The sequence below is a fragment of the Ambystoma mexicanum genome, chromosome 3p, assembly GCF_040938575.1.
Source record: "Ambystoma mexicanum isolate Mex_15411 chromosome 3p, UKY_AmexF1_1, whole genome shotgun sequence".
Classification (NCBI taxonomy): Eukaryota; Metazoa; Chordata; class Amphibia; order Caudata; family Ambystomatidae; genus Ambystoma; species Ambystoma mexicanum.
Window position 1 is genome coordinate 118349901 of NC_090925.1, and position 24350 is coordinate 118374250.

Sequence of the window (24350 nt, forward strand, 5' to 3'; positions counted from 1 at the left end):
TCTACCTTACGTCTGTCCTTGTCCGGTGGTGCTGACAGCGGCGAAGCGGGATTGGCAGGCTTCTTCCTAGCTGCAACTGTGATGACCGAGTCTGGTTTTGTATGACCTCTCAGACAAAGCGGTGCAGACTCGGGTGCCTTATATTTCTTCTCTGGTCTGGACACCAGAGCCGGAGTAGATAAGGGTGTAGACAACATCTTGGATCCGGACTCCCAGATGGTGTCAAGGAGAGGAATGGTGGTCACCGTCCTCCTGCGTTTGTCCCTGTGCTCATAAAGCAGTGATTTCTTTTCCTCGGATGTAACTGGAATTTTGAACAACTCTGCAGCCTTGCCTATTATGGTGTGGAAAGAAACCAGATCATCCGGAGGTGAAGCATCGCCTGGGGAATCTCTCTTCCTGGTCTTCTCGACAATGTACTCATCCCACTCACTGGCTGCGTCAGGCTCCTGTGTAATCTCGCCTTCTTTTGGATCAGAGAATTCTCTAAAAGGATCCTCCTGCCAATCCGAAACTGAAACGGAGGACGGCACCATTGTTGGATCCCTATCTGGAGATCGAGTTCTATGCGATGATGGTGGTGATGGGACCCTTGTCGGTGAAGCACTGTGAGTCCTGCTCCTAGATCTTCGAGCAGGCTCAGGTGATCGTGCTCTCTTTTGAGGTCTACTCCTCTGAGGTGAACTTCTTGATGTGCCTGGTATTGGAGACATGTCTCTCCGATGGGTTTCTGGTTCTATGGAATCAGTGTGCCTGCTCTGCTCCCTTTGATGCCTGTAGAACTCATCCACGATCCTCTGTATGGACATGAGGATAGTCGGCCTCTTCCATAGAAGGCTCCCAAGGGGGACTGTGTTGCTTAAGAGAAGGACAAGGTTGTTCTTTCACCACTTTTGCATCTGAAAATTCCTCCTGGAGAATTACATCAGGAAGCTCATGTCCCCCAAAGGAGAAACATGTGCTACCATTGGTACAGCAGCTTCAGCAGTTTCAAGGAAACTGTCCTCAAGGACAGGTATCACCCTGGCATGAGCTGGAGGTGCCTCAGGCTCCAATTCCTCTGTAGATGCAGGAACTTGCGGTGTCTCTGACAGTGTTGTGGTCAATGGTACCTTCGTCGACGAGCATCCGCAGACGTTAGATCCGTCGACGAATGTGTTTTCCCCATCGACGAGTGGTTCATGGACAAATTTGTTTTGGATGGTTTCTCCCCCGTGGACGAGTGCTCCGTGGACGAGGGGTTCGTGAACAAATGCCCTGTGGACGAATGGTGTGTTTCCTTCGTCGACGACTATTTCGTGGATGATAAATCCGATGACAAGGATTTTGCCGTAGACGATGTCTTATGTGTTATCATCGTCGATGAGGGTTTCGTCGACAGTCTGGCCAACGACAGGCCTTTATCCTTCCCATCGCTCGTGGACGGTTTCCCCGTCGACGAATGCCCCCCCCGTTCTTTTGCAAACTCCTCCTTACATTTGGAGGTAGATTTTGCTGCTGAATGTGTCTTCTTCTGGCTCGTGGAGTCCAGTGTAGGTAGAAAGGGTATTGACTCCAGCTTCATCTTACTTTTGGCAATGGAAGAGGAACTTCTTTCCACTGAAGAGGACCTTCTCTTCAAAGTTTGCCTCTCAGATGGAATGCTGGAGTGGACAGGAGCTGTTCTGACAGACTCTTCGTCTGAAGATTGATCACTGGCTTCCAGATGTAAAAGAAGTCTTCTGTGCCTGTCCTGAAGGGTCTTGTTGGAAAAGGTCTTGCAAATGTCACATTTCTGAATGTCATGCGGATACAAGCAGTAAATGCAATGTTCATGGGGGTCCTTCATGTAAACTAACTTCTTCTTGCACCTTGTGTAGTCCCTGAACAGGGAAGGGTTCTTGACAGCCTGAGATGCAGCCATTCTGAAGAGAAGGTTTACACGACGATTTTGGGTCAAAACCAAAAGCTATTTGTCCCAAAATGATCTGAGACCCAAGCCCCTTAGCAGGGAACAAAGTAGAATATATTTAAAAAAAATATATTCCATACAAAAAGTAGAAAAAGAATTGAAGAGCTCAGAGAGCTTGAGGATTCCCTATGTTTGTTAGACTGCGGTGAAAAATCTGAAGATGGCTGCCAGGGGCAGAGCTTAAGCCCTGCCACCTCATTGGTTAGGGCCATAAAGGACCAAAGTGAGGTGAAGAGACTACATGATAGAATGGCTCATAGGCCATAATGGGCTATGTACATGCATTTCTATGTAGCAATGTGTGTATATTAAAACATTTTTAATAATTATTTTTATCACTGAGGATTCCCAGTCTGACGACAGGGTATATTCAAGCATCTGAATCTATCAAAGATCCAATGCTGGAGAAATTGCCAATGCAAATCTGTGGATCAAGGAATAAAAACCTGCATTAGTGCTGCGCTTTATCCCATATCATAATCCATTGTAACAAAACATTTTCAGAGAGCATTCCATTGGCTGATGTCATCTCTAGGCTTTTTATGGTCAACATTTTATGATCGCTGCAGGTATGCTGTGTTCACACAGCAACAGGCACGCGGCAACAGCCATGAACACCGACCGCCTTCACAATTGAACATTTTTCCACACTGCTTCCTCCGAACTCTATGGGTTAACTTCCCTTAGACAACTATTCTTAACTTGCCTTGAGAAGGACCCTCCGGGGTCGAAACACATGTCGGCTGACCACACATTTAGACTATGTGTCTATGGTATGGACATTAAAAGAAACTCACTTTGAAACACGGCAACCAGCGTGAGAATCTTTTTATTTATAAGGTTCAAAACAATCCTTCCCATGCAAGGTAACCAGGACTTTTTGCAATTTCCCTAAAAGAGGTGCTGGGTTTACCTCTTCCAACCTGTGACCTTGCACAATAAGAACAACATATCTAACACAGAACTCAGCACAGGAGTGTTCAAATTCTAGAGCCCAAACCTTCTCATATATTTTATAAGCTGATAAGAAGAACAAGAACATTAGGGACTTCTAGTCCCACAATGCTAAGTGTACAGGGATGACGAAGAGGCCTTGTCTTCTGATCTTAGTGATCCATCGAGGGGTGTAAAATGTTATGTTATGTTCAGTGGTCTGGGCTTGGATGGTCCTGTGGCATGCAGGGGTCTTACGATGAAAGTATGGTAAAGCTGTATTTGCTGTGTAGGGTTTGTTGGGGGTAGGAGGGCCTTGCTATCTGTTCCATGGGAATGGTACCGCCAAGAGGAGCGCTGCTCCCTTTTCATGACCTTGCAGGGCACATTCCTCCCAGAGAGTGAGGGCTTGTAACTAATAGAACGATTAATGATTTCATGGACGCTGTGAGACCTGGCCGGGGTGGGGGTGATGTTTGCACTCATGCAAGGGATCTAATGCTGAGGCATATAACGTTGTTCGCCGCGCTTGGGCCTATGTTCCGAAATGGCTGCTGTCATCCGGTGGTGTTTGCATTTGCATTTACTTTAAGGCTTCCAATGCATGCACTGTCTCGATCATGCACACTTCTCTGCATGTAACCCTCTACTTCCTACATGTGCCCTCTAGCATTTATTTCTCATTATGTGTCTTATAGTGGGGTGGGAAGTCCCTCTCTCCGCCCCAACAACAGGCACTTCAAGTAAGGCTGCAGGACAAAGGTGAAATGCATAAAGGGGATAAATAGTACGGGGACCCTTCGATCTAGGACAGACAGGGGCAAGGAGAGGTCAAGGGGAGCCAAGAGACCAGAAACTTAGATGAAACGTAGATGAAGAAGACTTTGACCATCTTGATTCTTACTGTACATCACTTCCTTTGTACCACTCCCCTGATTTCTTGAAAATTAAGGAATCTGGGTATGGCACGGCAGAGAATGAAAACTCAGTAACAGAGACACGGATTGGCCTTCACTAGAGGGTTTGAACAAGGACCAATCCCTTGTTAATATTTAACTGTATGAAAAACCCCATGTGCTGAATCATCTTTTGCTCTCATTTTGGAACAGAAGGATCAAGCAGAACTGTTGTTGGATCTACAACTGCTTAAAGTGCCTTGCATAGGTGGAAGAAAAGATTGCAAAGACAGCTGGCAGCACTTTCCTTTAACACATTTGGGGGACTCGAAAAGTGACTAGTGTAAGGAAAGCTTGCCTGCTACTGAAGACAGCTGGTACCCAGGGAGCACTGCCCAGGACTGTGGCCAAGTCCCTGCAAGCATCTTTTAAGTATTTCCCTGGACTGGCAAAAGCAGCACAAGCATCATTTTCCTACCACCAGTGGCCTGCTGAAAGGACCCATAGCATGTCTGAGCCTAAAGGTGCTGCCTTTGGTAATGTTGGCTGCAGAGCCCAGCATTTCCTGATTCAGGCACCATCGAGCTATCGTTGAGATGCTGACACATAACCTCCCCAACGCCTGTGCTTCAAGCTATGCTTCAGCACATCGAGCCACCCACAGTATCCAGTTGAGCCGTGATGTGGAATCCACTCGGTGAAGTCCTGTAGGTATGAGACCCACTCCCCCCATCTTCATCAAACTATCAAGGTCCAATTGCCTGCTTTTCAACTTGCCACCTGTCAGGCAATTGAACCACGACATCTGGAACCATTGCCATCTGTAACTAGACATCGTGGAGATCTTGGAATGCCTAGCAACAGCATTCCATGTGCCAGTGCTGCAATCCTGTCAAGCCACATGCTGCGTTGAACCACGATTTACGCTACTGAAAAAGCAGTGAAAAGACCAGCTCAACTCTGTCAAGCCACTACAAAAGACTAAGGTAGAGTTGTGAATGGGATGTGGGCACCTAAAAAGGCTATTCTAGGTTCTGGCCTCAGGCCTTGGTACCTTGGCTTTAGAAACCTTTAGGACATTAGTCCCTACCTTAAGCCCCTACCTTAAGAGAAATCCTTTTTAGCTTTTCACTGATTTTTCTACATTTCTGCTTGTTTTTCCACCCCCCTGTCCTTTATACCCAGCGTCATAGGCATATATATAAACGTTGCCTTGATCTATGTATTTGCCGGTAAGATAGCCAGCGGGTTGCATACTTGCTGCTGTGTTCTGCAGGTTTGAATCCTGGAAGGGCCAACTCAGCCTGTCATCCTTCTGAGGTCGATCAGTGAGTATCACCTTCGGTTGGGTGATAATAAATGTATGTAAAATGGTCTATGTACAGTATTATTATTTACGCTAGTGGGTTGTTTAGTGTTTTGACAATTCATCTGTGTTTAAGTAAAGTACCTATATTGCATAAGTACACTGTGAGAACTTTCTTTTTATCACTGTTTGGATGCTTCCATACTGGGTTAAACACGCCCGAAGAGGGTAGCCTGCCCTATGTCCATGCTACCACAGGCAAAGGAGCTATACATTTGATTTGGGTGCATATTTTCTGATGCATAGCCACATCACTGCTGCACTATTGGTATTGTTGGGTGGAGCATGAGTCTAAGAAGCCATCACTAGGCAATAGCCATTTAGTCATTGCGGGTCCCACTGGTGCTGGGAGAGTGCTGCCCTGTGAACGCGGGAATGCATGGCAGCGATAGCAAGAAACGGCATGGGAAATGACTGTATGGGACAGTGTCGCGACTAAGGTGTATGGAGGGGACATCGCCCTAATAAGGCCGTGCAGGCACGGGTTTCCAACACAGCGAAGTGGAGAGATTCGGTAGGGTGAAGTCGGCGGACGAGGCAGCGCAAGGTAAGTGCAATGTGATCAAACACAAATAGCTGGCCCGAAAGTCGCAGATAAATCCAGAGGGCTGTGTGTAAGAGGAACGACGGAGCTTCATGTGACTGGTGGGTCCACTGAGAGCTTCATTTGTGAGCTCACTTTCAACTGATTTTAGAGTAAAAATGCCATGACAGACTGTATTTGTCCGTGGCACAAGTGGTATCTCAAAGATTGTCTCAGGTGCCATGGAATTCACATTGCCATAATGTACCATTAGTATCAGAGTCCTGTCTTGCTCCCAGTTAGCCTGTCGGAGAGACCGTATTAGTTCAGTTAAATGGGGGCATAGCCAGACTACTAACACCATTGGAAAGGGCATCTGGAGAGTTATTGGTGGGGTACATACCTGTTCATATTTAGCCATCTATGACAACTATGCCAGTGGTCTCCAGGAACCAAATCTGAGTGGTTATGCTGATGTATGGTGTTTTTTGTGTTCTTCACGCCATACCTGGCTGTGTGTCAATGTGTCACACAGGAATTGCTAGGGCTGTGTTATTAGCAGTTGTTGTATATTGTATCGAATATGGGCTGTTCTTGCCTCTCCAACTGTCCCATTTTCTTGTTCTGAGAGGTTGTCCTGGGGATGGTGAGGATGTCCAGACATTTGGTCGACCGAAAACTGGTCGAAAGACATTTGGTCGATGCAATTTCGTCAAAAATCAAATGGTCGAATTTTTTTTAAATTATATATTTATTTTTCGGGTTTTCGTTTTTTTTTAAAAAAGGGGTTTTTAGAAAAAAAAGGGGGTTGGGGGGACCCCCCTAAAAAAAAAAAAAGGGGTGAAAATAAAAAAATAAAAATTCGACCATTTGGTTTTCGACCAAATTGGTTCGACCATTTGTCTGGTTGACCAATTTTTTTTTCGACCAAATGTCTGGTAACCGATGGTGAGGTGGTTAAGCATCCTGAGTATGGCTGCCATTTGCCACCTGGTGGAAATTGATATTGATATTTTATTTCTATCGCACTCGTACACAAGTGTTTCAGAGCACGACAAGGCAAGGGAGGGAAACAGGGGAGAACAAAACAACGATGGGGAAACCATGGATGTCATGGTCCAGTGATATACCAGAGGCAACCAGAGCTGCTCTGCACAGCCGGTGCAGTCATGCTCGTTTGTGACATGTGGGTGACGGGTTTGACATGTGGTCCTATTGAAGGAATGAATGGCTCAGGTTGGGTGTTTGGCTTTACCCTAACATGAAGAACAAGAGTACATCTGCATCGGTGCTCTGTGAACAATTTCATGGTGAGTACTTGATTGTTACTTAGGTTCTAAACCATTATGTATTGTTGAAATGAAGCTATTCACGGCATCCAAAAAGGGTACACATCAATGGTTTATGTAACGTGAAAAAAACATAGACACTTTTGATGGGGTTAAAACAACAAAGCCATGTATTATTATTTTTTATTGTACATAGGTTATCATCTGATATGGTGGGTTGGGTGAGAGTGGATGCCACTTGAGTCACGATGGCACGGGGCCATAGTAGTAATGACAACCATTGCCCTTTATCTTCGAAATCAGGGTTGTGGCCCACTCCTATTATAATCACTTACTACAGGTTGCCTTACCAGACAGGCACCACATTTCCGGTGGACTATGTGGGAGACTGTGTGTTGCCTGGCAGGGTTCTCCCTTTCAACTGATCTTGCAGGGCGTGTTGAATCGTTCCCCACTCTGGCCTGGTGGTGGCAAGGCTAGCCAGAGGAACAGTGAAAAAAGACCTGAGCTACCACAGTTTCTTCATCCTGCAGGTATTTATAGAGGGATAGCGTTAACTGACAAAGATGCCAGTGTCCATCTCCATCTTCCGTTAAATAGACCTCTGCTGTTCTGTTGGTTATTAGACTTTGCGCTGTGATGGATATCACAGCATGGTTTACTGGACCAGAATAGGAGGATCATTCTTCTCCTGTGTGTCACATGTATCAGTGTTCAATCCTTGTGAGCGTGGATGGATACATAGAATTTTTAATGTTTTGCACAATACATGTTAACATGAAATAAAGAAATACAGCAGTCTACAAGCTCATCGGGTTGAAGTCTGTAAATGTTCATCAATGGATTATATATATATATATATATATATATATATATATATATATATATATATATATATATATATATATCAGTGAAAAAACATTGTTAAAGGGCCGTTATGGTTTAGTTGCGCTACTAAAAACCTATCAAATTCAGTGGAAAAAATTTTGTTAAAGGGATGTTATCGTTCAGTTGCCCTACGAAAAACCTATCAAATTCAGTGCAAAAACTTTTTTAAAGGAACATTGCTGTTACTTTGCATTAAATAACAACCTATCCATATTATGGTTACAAGTGAAACCGAAAAAAACCCAGTAAGCTAAGCAACCATAACTCACGCCACCACTGTGCACTGCAAGGACTAACACCCATGATATAAAAAATGACATCACAAATGTAATTGATGACATCACTGATGACATCACATGCCTGGCTCCCTTTATTTTTCTTTACTGACATATCTAGGCCTGGTGGTTTCCTTCACTGACACTCAGGAACAAAAAATTGAGAAGGTACTGTATTTGTAGATTTTACCCTTCTCATATGTTTGTTAACTACTTTCCTTAGGGTCCACTCACATCATATAATATATATACATAGGGGAAGAAGCAGCCTTGAAACACAGTAATCATTTGTGTACATGAAGATACTCAGTTACATTATGAACACTTTCTGCTAGTACTCCTGCTTTTTTGTTCACTTTACTTTCCATGTACATGCTCATATTTGCATGTGTTGTTCTTACACTAGTTTCCTAAGGGTCCAGTCATATCATATGATACATATACATAGGGGTATGAGCAGGCTTAAAACACACCAATCATTTCTGTACATGAAAATAATCATTTATGCTATGAACACTTTCTAGTCGTACTTCTGCTTTCTTGCTTACTTTACTTTCCCTGTACATGCTGGTATTTCTATGCATTGTGCTCTTTATGTTTTATCTGCAGTAGTACAACTATGTATGAAGTGGGGCTTCATTACCTACTTATTACATGTTTCACATTACACAAAACTCTAATACAAAAGCATTTATCATTTTACTTTTCAACATGTCAAGATTATGAATAGTGCACCTCTATGGTGTATGCTGCACACAATGCCTGTGTTTCTACATGAGTAGGTTCCTGTACGGCAAAGAATTCCCTAATACAATGCTGTTTATAGCAATACATTGCTTATTGAACTACGCAGCTCATGATATTTCTCCCAATGACCCCTAACAGTTTTGTGCCAACATTATAATAAGAATCTCTTGTACAGAAGTTTCATGCAAAGTAAATGCACATGTGATGTCATCAGTGATGTCATCAATGACATTTGGAATGTCATCTTTGATGTCATGGGTGTAAGTCCTTGCAGTGCACAGAGGTGGCGCGAGTTATGGTTGCTTAGCTTACCATAACTGGCAAATTTCTGGGGGGTTTCGGTTTTACTTGTAATCATAATATGGATAGAACTGTAAAAGAAAACCTAGGGGTCGTAAGGAGACAGTGCGCTTGTTGATTCCGCCAATGAGAAGCAATATTTGACATGGAGATAACCAAATGAAGGTAAGTCCAACGCGCAAATCCTCGGTATTGTCATTAACGTTAGTCCAAGTAGCTTTGAAAACATTTTTCTTTCACATCAGATCTTGTTGTATAGCAAATGTGATCATTATATTTGTATCAAAAGTTGTATGCAACCAGCTGACATGTGTTTCAACCATCTAGGTCGTTATCAAGGCATGTATCCGGGTAAGCACATCAAAATGTTGTCGATGGATGGCTGATTAGGCAAAATACGAGGCCACCCTTATGCTAAATAGCAGAAAGTAGTACAAATATAGGAAGAGCGATTCTATCAACTGGCTGTTAGTCCAAACCCTGTGCAACAAAATATAGGGGCCCAATCCCCATCTATAATGTGGATAAGCGCCAGTCTGCTATGACTGTGAGCCAAGTCATAGCAGACTTACCTTCATTTTGTTATCTCCATAATATGGATAAGTTGTTATTAGTGCAAAGTAACTGTAATGTCCCTTTAAACAGTTTTTGTACAGAATTTTATAGGTTTTTCTTAGGGAAACTGAACCATAACGTCCATTTAAGAAAGTTTTTTTCACAGAATTTCATAGGTTTTTATCAGGATACTCTTAGTTTGTATAGATGTACCATACAACATACCAAATTGATGGTACCATGCCGATGGGCACAGTAGTCGCAGACTGCGCGTCTGTTCGCGGATATCGGGTGGCATCCAACCTTCTGAAACAGGCAGGGGTTCTCTTACATAGTGGTACCATTCAGCAAAGACAAAGAACATATACAAACAGCACCTTGTACGTGAATTTCAAGGCAACATAGAGTAGGTCCGCAAACTCTGTACTTATAAAACAAACAGAGCAAAGCCATAGGGTATACACCATAATGGAATGCACCAACAAGAGAAGTAAAGTCTGCCTTCAACAATGTTACCGCACTGCTGCTTTACATAGCAACAAAAAACGAACTGGCAGAGTAAGGACTGTAAAGTAGTGAGAGCACATGTCACTACAACATGGTAAGTACACTAAAGTGTGTCCTATAATTGCATATAGAATGGCTGGAAGAGAATTTCCCTCATGACGAAATGAGTGAGGATAGTAACCCCATTGGTACACACCATAGTCTGAAGAGTAAAACAGTTAATATATATTGCTTCATATACACCTAACAGATATTTTTTTCTTCAACAGAACATACTGCAAATGAAGGGAATGCGCCACAAGCGGCATCTCTTCCACAACAGCATACAGCCACAGGAAGTGAAGGAAAGTCTGGACATAACAAACTAGACAGCCTGGACACCAAAATGGAGCAATTGCTAAAGAAAATTATGGAACACATAAAATACCACTGCCCCATCCGTATGTATACCCCTTCCCCATTTCCCAGCCCACCATCCCCACAAATTCCCTGTGATCAGATACGTTACGATGAGACCTCAATCCCTTCTTCCACTCACAACCAACCTGTACAAATTCCCAATTCCCCTGTATAAGTATCCATTTCTGCTACCCCTTCCCTTTCCTAATAGTATCTTTAATTAGTTGTGGGAGAACGCGTTTGCCCGTTGCACAACTACGCCCATGCGTATCTCTTCCTCTGTGTCCTGGTAACACCGCCACTGTCCAGCATGTTCAAAAGAACTTGTGACATACTTTTAGTAGTTTGAGGCACCCACCCATGTCCTATGAATAGCTGTGCACATGAACATCCCACCTGCTGTACCCTACAAACACCCAACTTGTTTGAAAATGTTCGCTGCACGTGTCACACTTTTAATTAGTCCGGGGATCCCGACCCTGTCCATCCCATTCGAGAGCATTTGCGGCGTCACCATGTGACTGCACCCAGGCGTGTGTGGGCCCTTATTTGCCGTACACGATCTGGGTCCCCAGACATCAAAAAAATACTGTTTTATGCAATGTATGGAGTGTTACTGTGAAAATACACCCTTACAGAGGTCCCACACTGTGTCCCTGTACATCTAACTATTTTTGGGAATGATTTAGGCCCGCTTTCCAGTTCCAAGTGCTCAACAGCATTCTATAAAAGGCCACACTCCAGAGCTGCTCCGCGTTCTGTTTTTGGCTTTCCAGAACAGAGCAGCGGTGCACATTGCTTCATGCTGGAATTGCTTTGTGATCAATTCTGCTGTGCTATATTACATTTGCAACTAATGGCAAACATGGCTGCTGCTACTGCCTCTAACTCAGCAGCACCCACACCCTCACCCTCACCACCATAACCTCCTTCCAAACGGCCTGGACAAGGCAACAGTCGTGGTAATGTAGATAGAGATCAAGAGGAGAACAAGGATGAAGTACAGCAATTCCCCATTGCCTGCAGCCAGTGTGAGTCCTGGGTGTGTAAACTATTTACCACCGTAAGAGACGTGCCCAAATCTTGTGCTAACAAGGTGAGATGCACTGAGTGCAACACTCAGCCGTGGAAAACCTGGCTTGTACAGCTATAGCACCACCTCCATGGGGCGACATCTCAAATCGAACCACAAGGCAGCAGTTCAGAGGGTTCTCCCCTTTAAACAAGGCAGTAGGTTAATTTCCTCTACAGCATCCCCCACATCTGTTCCTGCCACCACTAGGGACACTCCTGTGGGGTACCAGATCCCTAAACCAGCCTTGCAAGCCATTCACACCGTAGCAGACCCTTACCTTTCAAAGGTCACTGTATTGTGCATGTACTGCGACACGATACTCTGCAGTGGGGAGCAACTTTGAAGTGCTTTCGAGGCTTCGGTCCAGGATCATGAGAAGGACTGCCCCCTACCTAAGGGCCACCCAACATCTTCCTCTCTCCACTTGAGCTTTCTTATCTCTGTGATTGGTGCCCTTTCCCTTACCTCCCTTCCCTTCCTTTCCTTCTGTGTTGTGTTTTACAAGAACAAGAAAAATACAAAACCAATATGTTTTCGAAAAAGGCTCTTTTCAGAGCCACCTTTCACAGTTCAAAAATATAATTCCAATGAAAGGATACAGGCCGGCACGCAGTCTATAAGCTCCGCGGACAGCGCAGTAAATAATGCAAGGTGTGGCTCCGTCAAAAACATTGCACTCATTCCCAAAAGAAAGTGGTGGCTCCGAAAAGAGCTTTTTTGCACTGTTTGTGTTTGGAAGGTTTGAAATGGCCAACACCTACTGTGGAAATGCTTGCTATACTTGCAAAAAGCACTGCACTGCATTTTGGATACTACGCAGAAACAGCTGATTGCTAGCATCAGTAAGATGGACTCCATCTTCACGAAAACTGTTGGTACTACGAAACTTAATGTTTTCATTGTGGAAGGAGAACATGCCACTATCTCACAAAAAGGCACAAACAGCCTTGTTCACATTGCGCCTCACATTCTCCATTTGCGGACCAAATGTGGAAGAACGCAGCCACGTCTGTCTCTGGGTAATGCAAGAAAAAATTACTCAAGACTTTGGAAACATGTCCATGACTTGCCAAAGTTTCTCCTTTATCGCAAACTGCAGCGAAATTCCGGTAACATGTCCTAAACTGTTCCCTCCACAATGAATAATAATAATGTCTGGACGTTCGAGTGTCACCAAAGTAGCACAGAGAGGACACGCATGCAGCCACTTCATCCCATGTACTCCGTACCAGTGGACTTCCACATGATGGAACCCAAGGTGTGCAGGCACTCCACAGCGTTCTGCATGCACTTCCAACCAATGTTTCCAGGAGTCACCCAAAAGCAATACACCTGAACGACGCAGCCATAACCATAACCATTAGCACTCCTATTTGCAAACACACCTTCTGCCACAATCTCTCCTTATTCACCACTACCAGGAAACCTTATTGACCAATCCCCACGCCTCCACAGTCCCATTTCCTCAAAAGATCCGGATGTTGCAAGTGCACTCCTCCAACTGCTGCGGTGTCTGCAGACATATTGTCCTTTCTACGCGGGTGCAGTAACATATTTCAACCAGGGTAGAGGATCCCCTCTTTATTGGTAGCTCTGAAAAGGTTTTTTATTTTGTTTTTTTTTTTAAAGGTGCTTGTAAATAAACCCTTTTCATTTGTATTTTTTGGGGATTGTTCTCTTCTTCTCCTCTGTACATTATTACACAAGCTTCTCCAAAATAGCTTTTTGATTCTGGAACACAAGAGCATTTTCAGTCGGGGGTAAAAAAAAATCAGCTCCACTGAAAAACCTCACAATAAAAGCACTAAGGTTCCCATGGACACAGAAGAACATCCCAGCATCTAATAGAAATGCAGACATGCCGCCGTTTACAAAACACCTTTCCTTCTCTACCTCGGAAGAAAGTACATCAGGATTGTTCCACACTGGTCTAGGTGGTATGCATGAGAAAATCACAGTTGCAGTGGGAAAAAGGTGCATCACTGGTTTCATCAGCTTCTTTAGTTTACAGAGCAGACTTGCAGCTGTGCTAAAAGCCACATGCAGTGCTCCACAATGGAGCACTATTACGTCTACAGTACTCCAAGTGGCCACATCTCTGCACTCTGCAATCACAGCTTGCAAACTCGGCAGAGCCACACTGCGCCACAAAGCGTGCACTTCTTCCAGACCAAAATTGTCATCAAAGTCGCTACCCTGGGCATATCTCTGCAGTTCACCCACAAACAAATCACTGCCGATGAGGACTCTGCATCTCTGGCATCATCACAGTACACAGCAATAAAAAAGTATTACCACCCCCTCCTGTTACGCACAACCCCAACACCTGATTGGATAATCCGCAGTCCCATGCCAAGCATACTAAGAAGGACAGCATGTGGCACGTGTGCTTCCCCAACTACCGTGAGGGCTGCACTCTAGTAAAGCAGGGGCAGTCCTTCTTCCCTTTCCACTACTTTTTCCAGCACTCCCTCATTGGGTACTTTTAAGCAGTCACACACACATCCGCCAATCACATTCAAAACCTCTGCATCTAACACTATCATCTCTGTTCAACACTCCATACTTACCGTTAAACACTCACAGTACAAGTCTCCTGTGATTCAGAATCACCTCCACTGGAAAGTACTGTAAAACTATCCAAGATTTCTGCATCCAGATTCATCCACATCGCCACCCATCACCACAATTTACAGGTATCAATATTTTTTATACAGTACATTTGCAATTCTGTTATAAGTGCCTCTCAACAGGGTACCTTCCACTGAACCTCCAAAACGTACTCAAAAAGCAAACTGTCATTTCTCCCATCACCTACCATCAAATGCCACCTACAATGGTATGTGCTTTCAAAGTTTGCATTTAACCGTATCAGCCACTGTAATATCCAAACGGTTACTCTCTTCTTTCTTTCTGTCAATTTTATGACCTTTTTCCCTACTAACGCACCTCCTATAAAATTTGTCAAATTCTCACAGAAAAGAATCACTGAATGTATCCTACCAAACTAAACAAGAACATACATTGCATGCATAACAGGGTGCCTGCCACTTACCTTGCACACTTCACAGAATGCAACATTACTTAAAAACCAAAAAAATGTATTGTGCATTGACAACAGTACCATTCATAAATGTGGATAAATAAAACAACTGAAATAATTGCTCTTCTCATGTAGCAAGCATATATCTGCAGAAAAGTAAATGGAATTGCACACACAAAAACATTCTACTTTCCAATCGGTAGATCTTTCCGAACCTTTTTCTCACCCTTCCATGATTAGGACTAATCCATTTTCAAACTAAATAGTCCTACACCAATACACACACTTGCTAAAGTACACATCATACAGCACACTTACAAATAAACGATTAACCCCCTTACCAAATATGCTGATGCTCCCAAGTCCCCATTCATCATATACACAGCCATCAAATGGCACACACACACCTGCCAAGACATCCCCCTATACTTTTAAATAATGTATTCTCCAAATGCAATCATTATGCCATTAACAAACATTTTCTTACAATCTTCTTGTTGCAGTACCCACCTCTGTCCTGGAAGCCACTCGCATGTGAACTTGAAAATACAACTTAGAATAAACCTACTCCCAACAACCAACAAAGTAAGTACAATACCATCGTAGTGTTTTACGTCTTACTGAGAGAGTGCAGTGTTCTTGTATTGTAAGATCCACAATTCCATCAACCCACCGGTATTAGCTTCATTCTTACTCATTACACCTCTACAGTTCCTCACTTTATATTATCATCTCGCCACCATTATAATAACCCCCGGATAGCAATATAGCATTTCCAACCTAAATTTACAGCCCATTACACAATGAAACACCTCTATTTATATGCCTACCCTCATATTCAACCACTCATGCACAGTGCACACACATATATATCAAAATCTGCACACCCACACTTTCCTTTTTTCTCCAACAGCTACTACCGAATGCCTACCAAACAGCAACTCTGTAGAAAACAACGCAGAAATAGATCAGCTAAACCTAAAAGCATAGAAAGTAGCCATCCACCCATAGCAGAATTTGTACAGAAATTTCAAAGAGAAGAGCTAATACAGTCACTAATGAAAACGAAAGCACCTACCAGTAAGGAAACTGTATTTCCGCTGTCAAAATGTAGAAATGAAAAGAAATGTACTAAAAATAGTGCAACTCTCACTACTGCTAACAGAGCACGTACAAATGGTAATGCCACCACAACGAGGCATTCCAAAAAAATTATTTTACAAAAATGTTTCCACCACAGAGTCCTTCAGAACCTTATAAATAGAGGGGAGAAATCACGCTCAACCCTTAAAACTTACTGCAGAAAAGTAATCCTGGAAGCTCTTGTAGACAGTGCAATGCTCATCAAATGGAAATGGTTTATATTAATTTTAAAATGAATGAAAACCCTAACAAAATTCATTTGTAAACTACAATCTCTGTACAGGTGAATGGACTCACACCACTAGCACAGAGCCATACTTTCATGAAGAATCATACAAACAAGAGAAAACAAACTAAAATAGCCATTCATAGCAGTGGACGAAAGCATGAAAAGGTAGACAATACCACAATGGAAGAAGAAACACTGCTTTCATAAATATCCCCATCAAACTTAGATTCCACTTCCCATTCCACTGAAACAATATGCCCCATCTACAAATGGCCTTGCACAGCAATATGTAACGTTCGCCAAAACTCTATCAAATATTTGCAGCAGTTCCTCAATCACTATGTGAAAGTCAACGGCAAAGGAAAAATGAAAATACTACAAACTATGGACTCCTGTCCAATGCGCAAATACACAGGACTACCAGTAAATTCCTTAGCCTGCACTTCTGGGCCTGCTTGAAAAAGCACCTTTCACCATATCAAAATGTTAGCAACACACCATTCCACTGTAAGAAATCTCGTTAACAAACTGTACTATGCAAAAAGTCCAGATTTAGAAGTGGAGCATTTTAATGATATGCTCCTACACGCTACAAGAAATAGACCACATCCAAATGAAATATTTTGGAACTGTAGAGCACTTACAAACTCCAGCACTTTCAGAAAACAGTAACGACATGCAGAAGATAAGATATGATATGATGAGGCATTTATAACTCGTCTATACACAAGTGTTTCAAGGCACGACAAGGCAAGGGATAGGAAAAAATGGAGGATGGACAACGACCCTACTAGGCCAGGTGTCATCCAGATCACGCAAGGGCATGGGAAAGGGGTGGGGACAGTGCAGTACATGGGAATAAATAAACATTAAGTAAAGTGACGGCCAGCATGTGGCAAGTGCATGGGCAAGTGCAGAAATCAGGTGTCAAGAGCTGGTGGGGGACTTTAGGGATACAGAAACAGACCCCAAGTGCAGGTGTTGCCAGTGTAGGTGTGTGGTGCTGGCGGGGGAGGGACGTGGGCCCAAGATCAGAGGGTGTCCAGGTAGCCAGTGCAGTTGTGGTTATAGCCAGGAGGTCAGCAGGGGAGAGGAGGAGAAAAAGCAGAAGCAAAGAGAAAGGTTTTGAGGTGCTTCCAGAACCAGAGGTGGTCCTCTTCAAGTTTAAGGGAGGCACCAGCCGATGAAATATCTACCACCAACTCGTTGCTTGGAGAAGCGTCTGACCCTGAGGGAGTTGGAGGCTGATGAGCGAAGAGCTTGAGAAAGAAGATATTTAGGAAGAAAAAGTTGAAGGTATTGAGTCCCCAGAAGGCCTTGTGGACGATGCAGAGGGTTTTGGACTTAATCCTTGCAGCCACTGGGAGCCAGTGCAGAGATTTCAGTCCTGGGGGAGATACGATCCCTGGGCTTGAGGCCAAGGACAAGTCTCCAAGTCCTGTTCTGGAAAAGTTGCAGAGGGCGGAGATTAGAAGCAGGCAGATTTAGAAAGAGGCTGTTGCAATAGTCCAGCCTAGAGAGAACCAGAGTTCTGGGGGAAGGAGAGGAAGGGAAGAATACCTCTAAGGAGATGCAGCTGGTAGTGTCACTTCTTAGAGACGTCAGAGATGTGAGGAGAGAAGGAGAGTTTGGAGTTGAAGATGACCCCGAGTTTTTTAGCCTTGCAGGTGGGAGCAGGAAGAGGACTAAGAGAGGCCGGCCAGAGAGCTACAGGAAAGGAGGGAACGGGTGTGCCGATGAGGAGAATCTCAGTCTTACTGGCATTAAGGCAGAGTTCGGTGGCAGCACACCACTCCTGGATAGCAGACAGAGAGTCAGAGATGAGGGAAGGAGAGGAGGCTGAGGGTGACCTAGAAAATGCGCTGGGTATCATCCGCATAGCACTGAAAGTTGGGCCAGAGAACGGTGATGTGGTGGACAAGGAGTGCCAGGTATTGGTTGAACAGCCAGGGAGAGAGGTTAGACCCCTGGGGGACACCACGGGTAGAGAAAAAGATAGTGGAGAGGAAGGACCCAAGTTGGACCTGGGAGGGTCGGTCAGAGAGGAAAGAAGTCAGCCACGCCAGAGCCTGACCAGTGATACCCAGGTTATCACGGAGACGGTTGAGCAGGATAGCATGGTTGACAGTGTCAAAGGCAGAAAAGAGATCAAGCAGGATGAGGACGCAAGGGGTGTTAGAGTCAAGGTTGGAGAGCAGGTCTTCACGGATGTTCAGGAGAGCAGTTTCCGTGCTTCTGACAGCTCTGAAGCTAGACTGAGGTCATGAAGACAACCAACAGATTCAGTGTGGAGATTAAGCTGGGAGATGGCCACTTTCTCCAGGAGCTTGCCCAGGAAGGGATTGGGCGATAATTAGCCGGGCAGGAGGGATCCAAAGAGGGTTTCTTAAGAAAGGGGTGCACAGGGGAGTGCTTCAGGTGGGATGGGAAGACTCCAGTGGCGAAGGAGTGACTGCAGAAATCAGCCAGGGCAGGAGCCAGGGAGTCGATGTGGTCCTTGATAGTTTTGGAGGAACAGGGGTGAACCTGTTTCGACGAGACTTTCATAGATCAGACTTGTCTAGAAAACTTTGTCTGCGGAGAACAGGGGAAAGGCAGAGAAGGAGGAAGGAGATGTGGCTGCAGAGGGGCCAGAGGAAGAGCAGGGAGTAGGGGGAAGGAGGGGATAGGAGGAGAGTGTGGACAGGATGTCCTGAGTTTTAGAGATGAAGTGAGAAGCCAGTGCCGTGCAGAGGTCCTGAGAAGGGACAGGGGAGGTAGAGACTGAAGCAGGATTGGACAGTTCCTTGCAGATTTTAAAGAGTTCAGCCGAGTTGTTAGATGCTGCAGAGACACGGGTTTGGATATGAGCTCTCTTCTTGGTTAGGACAGAGAGCCGGTATTGCCTTTGCAGCAGGCCAGTTTGTCAGAGGATGTACCTGAAGCACGTCATTTCCTCTCGGCCACCCTGCACTTGCTTTTTAGGGTGATGAGGTCTGAGTCGTACCAGGATTTACACTTGGCTTTGGGCTTCAGGCGGATTCTCATGACAGGTGCAAGGATATCAAGAGTATCAGAGATAGCAGAGTGGAGCGTTGAGATGGCTGTGTGAGGGTGAGAGTCAGCCAAAGGGGGAGGGGGTTGAGAAGATGGCAGCGAAAGCCTCAGCTGAAATGGGCTTCATGGGTCGGATGACCGAGAAGGTGGGTGGCAGTGATGGAAGTGGCTTGGACTGAGGGGTAGGGAGGGTGACGTGGGAGGAGAGGGGACAGTGATCACTCCAGGAGAGGGAAGTGGAGAGAGCGACAGAGAGGGGAAGGTCTGAGGAGATCAGAACATCCAGAGTGTGCCCTGCAGAGTGAGTTCGGCCAGAGGGGAGAATAGTGAGTGAGAGAGTGTCGCAGAGGTCGCAAAAGAGTCCAGAGGGAGGACAGGAGGCATCCAGGTGGATGTTGACATCTCCAAGCAGGAGGAGTTGAGTGGTAGAGGTCAGAAGTGAGGAGGAGAGGTCCGCCCACTGAGAGAGAAAGGAGGAGATCTGACCAGGTGGCCGATAGATAGTAGCCACAGTAAGGGAATGGCTAAGGGAGAGAGAGAGCCTGCAGACGAGGCATTCAAAAGAGGAGTAGGCCTGCGTAGGAGTGACAGTGGCAGGAATCCACTTGGGGAAGATCAGGGCTACACCACCACCAGAGCGGTTGGACCTGGGCACGGAGAGGATCTTGTAGCCGTCAGGTAGGAGAGTGTCAAAGCTAGTGACAGAGCTGGCCATGAACCATGTCTCGGTGAGACCGAGGACATGAAGGTCAAGCTCTTCCAGAAGGCGGCAGATATCAGAGGCGTGTTTGACAGCAGAGCGAGAGTTTAGAGTGGCAATATGGAGATGGTTGCCATCCTTGAAGGGGAGGGGTACAGAATACAGGTAGGGAGAGGCAGAGAGGGAAGGAGAAGGCAAGGTAGTCAAGGAGGAGGCAGAAGGGGGAGGCAAGGTAGCCAGGGAAAGGGGGGAGGGGATAGCAGGAGAAGAAAGGAAGTTGATGACGCGCGGGAAGCATCTATCAAAGAGGTGAAGGTTGGCCTGAGTGACAACTTTCTATGTCACACATACAAAAAAGAAATACGAAAGTTCAAAAGGACATCTGTTCAAGTGCCAAACCAAGTATGTGTGTGTTGTCACAGAAATTTCTATAGAAAGAGCACAAAAACTATAGATAAAATGCACAAAATAGAAGACAATGAGGAATCCCAATGGTTTCAATTAGCTCTGTACCTTATAGCTGAAAACAAATAAGAAATTACTAACACCTCCACACGGTACACATACTGCACTGCAAAACTTGACAATAACCAAATGCCTACACAGGCTATCAGTAATCATTTGGAAATATTTCCACTGCCAAACGCACTCCAGCAGCTTAATTTGTATGAGAGCAATATAATCTAAACAGTACACCCATTTCAAGCAATAATACAACCTCCCTCTGAATTACTAAGATTCATTTGTGTGAAAAGTAGTTTATTTACCATTATATCTCAAAGAAAATGTAGACACTCTATGATTATCCTGGTAAATGGTGTACCTACAAAAGACAAACAAATTTGGCAGCAACTAGGGGACTTAAACAAAGTTAGGAAAGCCTTGCAATATCTTAAAGAGAACAATGAATACTACAAAGAAATAAACGTTGAAGAAAACCTGAGAGAAACCCCCGAAATAATTCAGGACTCCTCAACAACTGGCCAATTTGAACTTCTAGATCCTACTGCAGCCTCCAATATTTTATATCACTATACAATTCACCCACTGCACTCCAAAGACACCATAGATGATGCACTAGAAACATATCAAATGCAGCAAGCCAAAGGATCGCCAATCAGTATATGGGTAAAAAGTGTAGAAGCAATAGCCTTTCCTCTACTCTTCCCGACTGGAAAAGGTGGAAGATACGATGAAAAATGCACACAAATAACAGCATCAGAATACAGCTGTTTACAAATGTATTCTGAAGACCCTAGATTAAGACAAAACGTGGAATACATATTCCACCTCCTCTTTGAAAGTGAACTAGAAATGATATGACATGGAGTTGTACACACATTGAAAACAGGTTCCCATTTTCAAAACATGTCTGCTACACAGCCACTTCAAAAGGCGCAAGACAAAGACAAAGTTTTACAGTCAAGTATTACAAATCCCTTGGCAAACATGCGTGGTACGAAAGAGTACTGGTTCCGATGGCACGCAGATGTATTGTGTATGCTACGCAACCTTGGCCCACCCACATGATTTGTCACTTTAAGTTGTGCAGAGTATGCATGGGAAGACTTGCACACTTTCCTACGCATAGCAAACAAAAACAAAACAGATGAAAACACCAGGAGAACTCTGCTCTCTTGATCCTGTAAATGTATCAAGGTGCTTCCATCATTACTTCATTGCCATACTGCACTTCATTTGCAATGAAGTACTTCCTCCCCTCAGAGAAGTGGAACACTTCTTTTGCAGAAAAGAATATCAAGCCAGAGGAACACCACACATCCACATGCTTTTGTGGATTAAAAATGCTCCTAAATTTGGTGAGGACGGTAATGCAACTGTCTTGCAGTTCATTCACAAATACTTCACTTCCGAAATCCCTTCAGAAAGTACACATAGTGACCTACATGCACACATTTTTGCAGTTTCAAAGACACAAGTGTGTATATTCCTGTTGGCCAAGAGCACACCTTTAGGCAAATAATTATGGGTAAGGTAAGATTAATTAGTGGGATGCTGTGGAAATCTCCCGTCCCTGCACATCCAAAGGTTATTGTATACACAAACAATATGTAAGTTACCGTAGTATTTTTCAAACTGTTTTTCCAAAAAATCACTTATGACCCAATTTTATGTAAAAAGCTGGTTTAGGTTTTACTTCAGTTGTACATATACTTTTTCACCTTCACACATGAAACTGATTTATAGGTTACAACAATTTTTCCTGATACAAAAAGAATTATTGATTCATAGTAAAGCACATAAATGAGTTTGATCAAATTCCCAAATCCCAGTTGTCAATGGTTACTTATGGGTAAACAAATATACTCATCAGATCCCTCACATATGTTCAAAAGTTCACAAATCATATGTAATTTGGTCAAATGCTAATGTGTAACACTCTACACATTTCGGGGTAAGTATCCCCCTTCTTCAGGAGTTGTTCACCCTCTTCTCTGTTCCCTTTATTGATCTACAACGTATAATTAATGACAAGATTTTAGTTTCCATAAATCATTTGAATCATTATTCTGTCATGTCCAATTAATCGAATTGAAATAGTCACCGGGATGTCCAATTCCTCCACTATATTTATCTTCCAGTTTGAATCAATTACTGTAATGCTTGTACCAACGGGTTTCCATATTGTGGGCTGTCAGGTAGCCTAAAATCAATAAAATGAGCCTTTTATTAAACTATGCATGCAAAGACTGCACATTACTTTAGGTTAAAGCTAATTAAATATGAGAAATGGATGATCACAATATATAAGGATCCAATCCTCATGTATGTAAGAAGTAATGGATATGCCATAGTAAAGTTTTTACCTTAGTATGTGGTTGTCCAAAGTATATCCCTGAGTACCAATGGTGGTCCGTAATCCTTAAGTTCCTGGGCTGGTCAACCAGCTCATCAACACGCTAGGGGCCAAGATAGCCCTTATATCCCACCTATGGAAAGAATAAGGTTTTAGGGTAATCTAGGTGTCATAGTGACTGGTTCTAGAGAAATTGATTAAATGCAACAAATTGGCCAATGTCCTAAATAGATAAATAGGGATTCTTACCACCATCCAAATTAATATGGCTTGGGAAGATGGAGTTCAGTCAGTGGCGACTTCAACTTGTTGTTGTCATTCACTTGTGGCATATAGTCTAAGGGAACATAACCCCAAATAGATAATGATAAATATCTATAGTTAAGTATCTACTGTTAATTTTGCCTAGTGTCTCTGTATTCCTTAGCTGGATCAAGTCCAGTCCTTTAAAGACACATGTGTGGCAAGTATTGTCGGCGCAAACATAAAAACAAAGGCAAATACTACACCAAATGCCGCTTTGGTTTCCATAGACCAGTTTCAGCAACAGGGCAAGTAAACAGCTTCATGTCTTCGGTTAGACACAGTGTGAAAGGGAAATCTCATAAGAACACATACTGCATAAAAAGCACCGAAGCATCAAAGTACATCAATGATTACAATGCAATAATTGCCCTCCTATGGAATGCAAATGTAGATGTACAGTACATTTCAGACAATTCCACTGCAGTTGCATGATATGTCACAGCCTACTTAACCAAAGCAGAGAAAACAGAGCTCAAAGACCTCTGCGATGACATATCATCTGACAAAAAACTGTCACAGAAATTGTAAAGCTTTAGCATAAAAATGCTGTCCCATAGAGAATGTGGCTGCAACGAAGCCGCAGACCGTTTAACCGACACCGCCTTATATGGAAAATCTGAAAACATAGTGTGGCTAAGCATTGCTCCTGCTGCATCCAGAAAAAGAGTTCTGAAATCGAACGAAGACTTAGAAAAAATAGCCAAAAACGATCCCAACAGCCAGGACATTTTGAACTACAACTTATTGAACACATACTACCCCAACAGGAGTATTACTTTAGAAAACATGTGCCTGTACAACATAGCTCAAAACATCTCATACAAAAATAACATTAAACCAGATGAGAAAAAAGGTAGATACAGAGTCGAAAGTTGTGAAGGCAGGCTGGTGAAACTTACCAAATCCAGCCTGATTAATCATATGAAATTGTCATTAAAAACTCCTCAACACAAAGAACTGTACTACATGGCTCTACTGAAACTTTTCAAACCATGGAGAAAAAAGAAGATTTATCAGACACCCATGCCTCCCATGAAGATGCTTTCAATGCAAGTGAAAGTAGCATAACAGATATAAACTTTACACAGTACAAATCCTTATTGGACAATGAACACCAACAAGAAGAAGAACCTCAAGCACAACTAAATGTAGACACTCCTGATAGTAGTGAACCTTCTGTGACAGGAAGACAACAACAATTTGTATAGCCACTCATAGCAAAAGAGGCAGAATTAGTCATGACGGAAGAAGAGAACACCATGCGTCAGTATGAGCAATCTGCAGAAAACTTTGCTCTACTAAAATCCTAACTAAACAATGAGCAGTGTACCATTTTTCTAGAAGTAACTAACGAAATTGAACATGGTATAC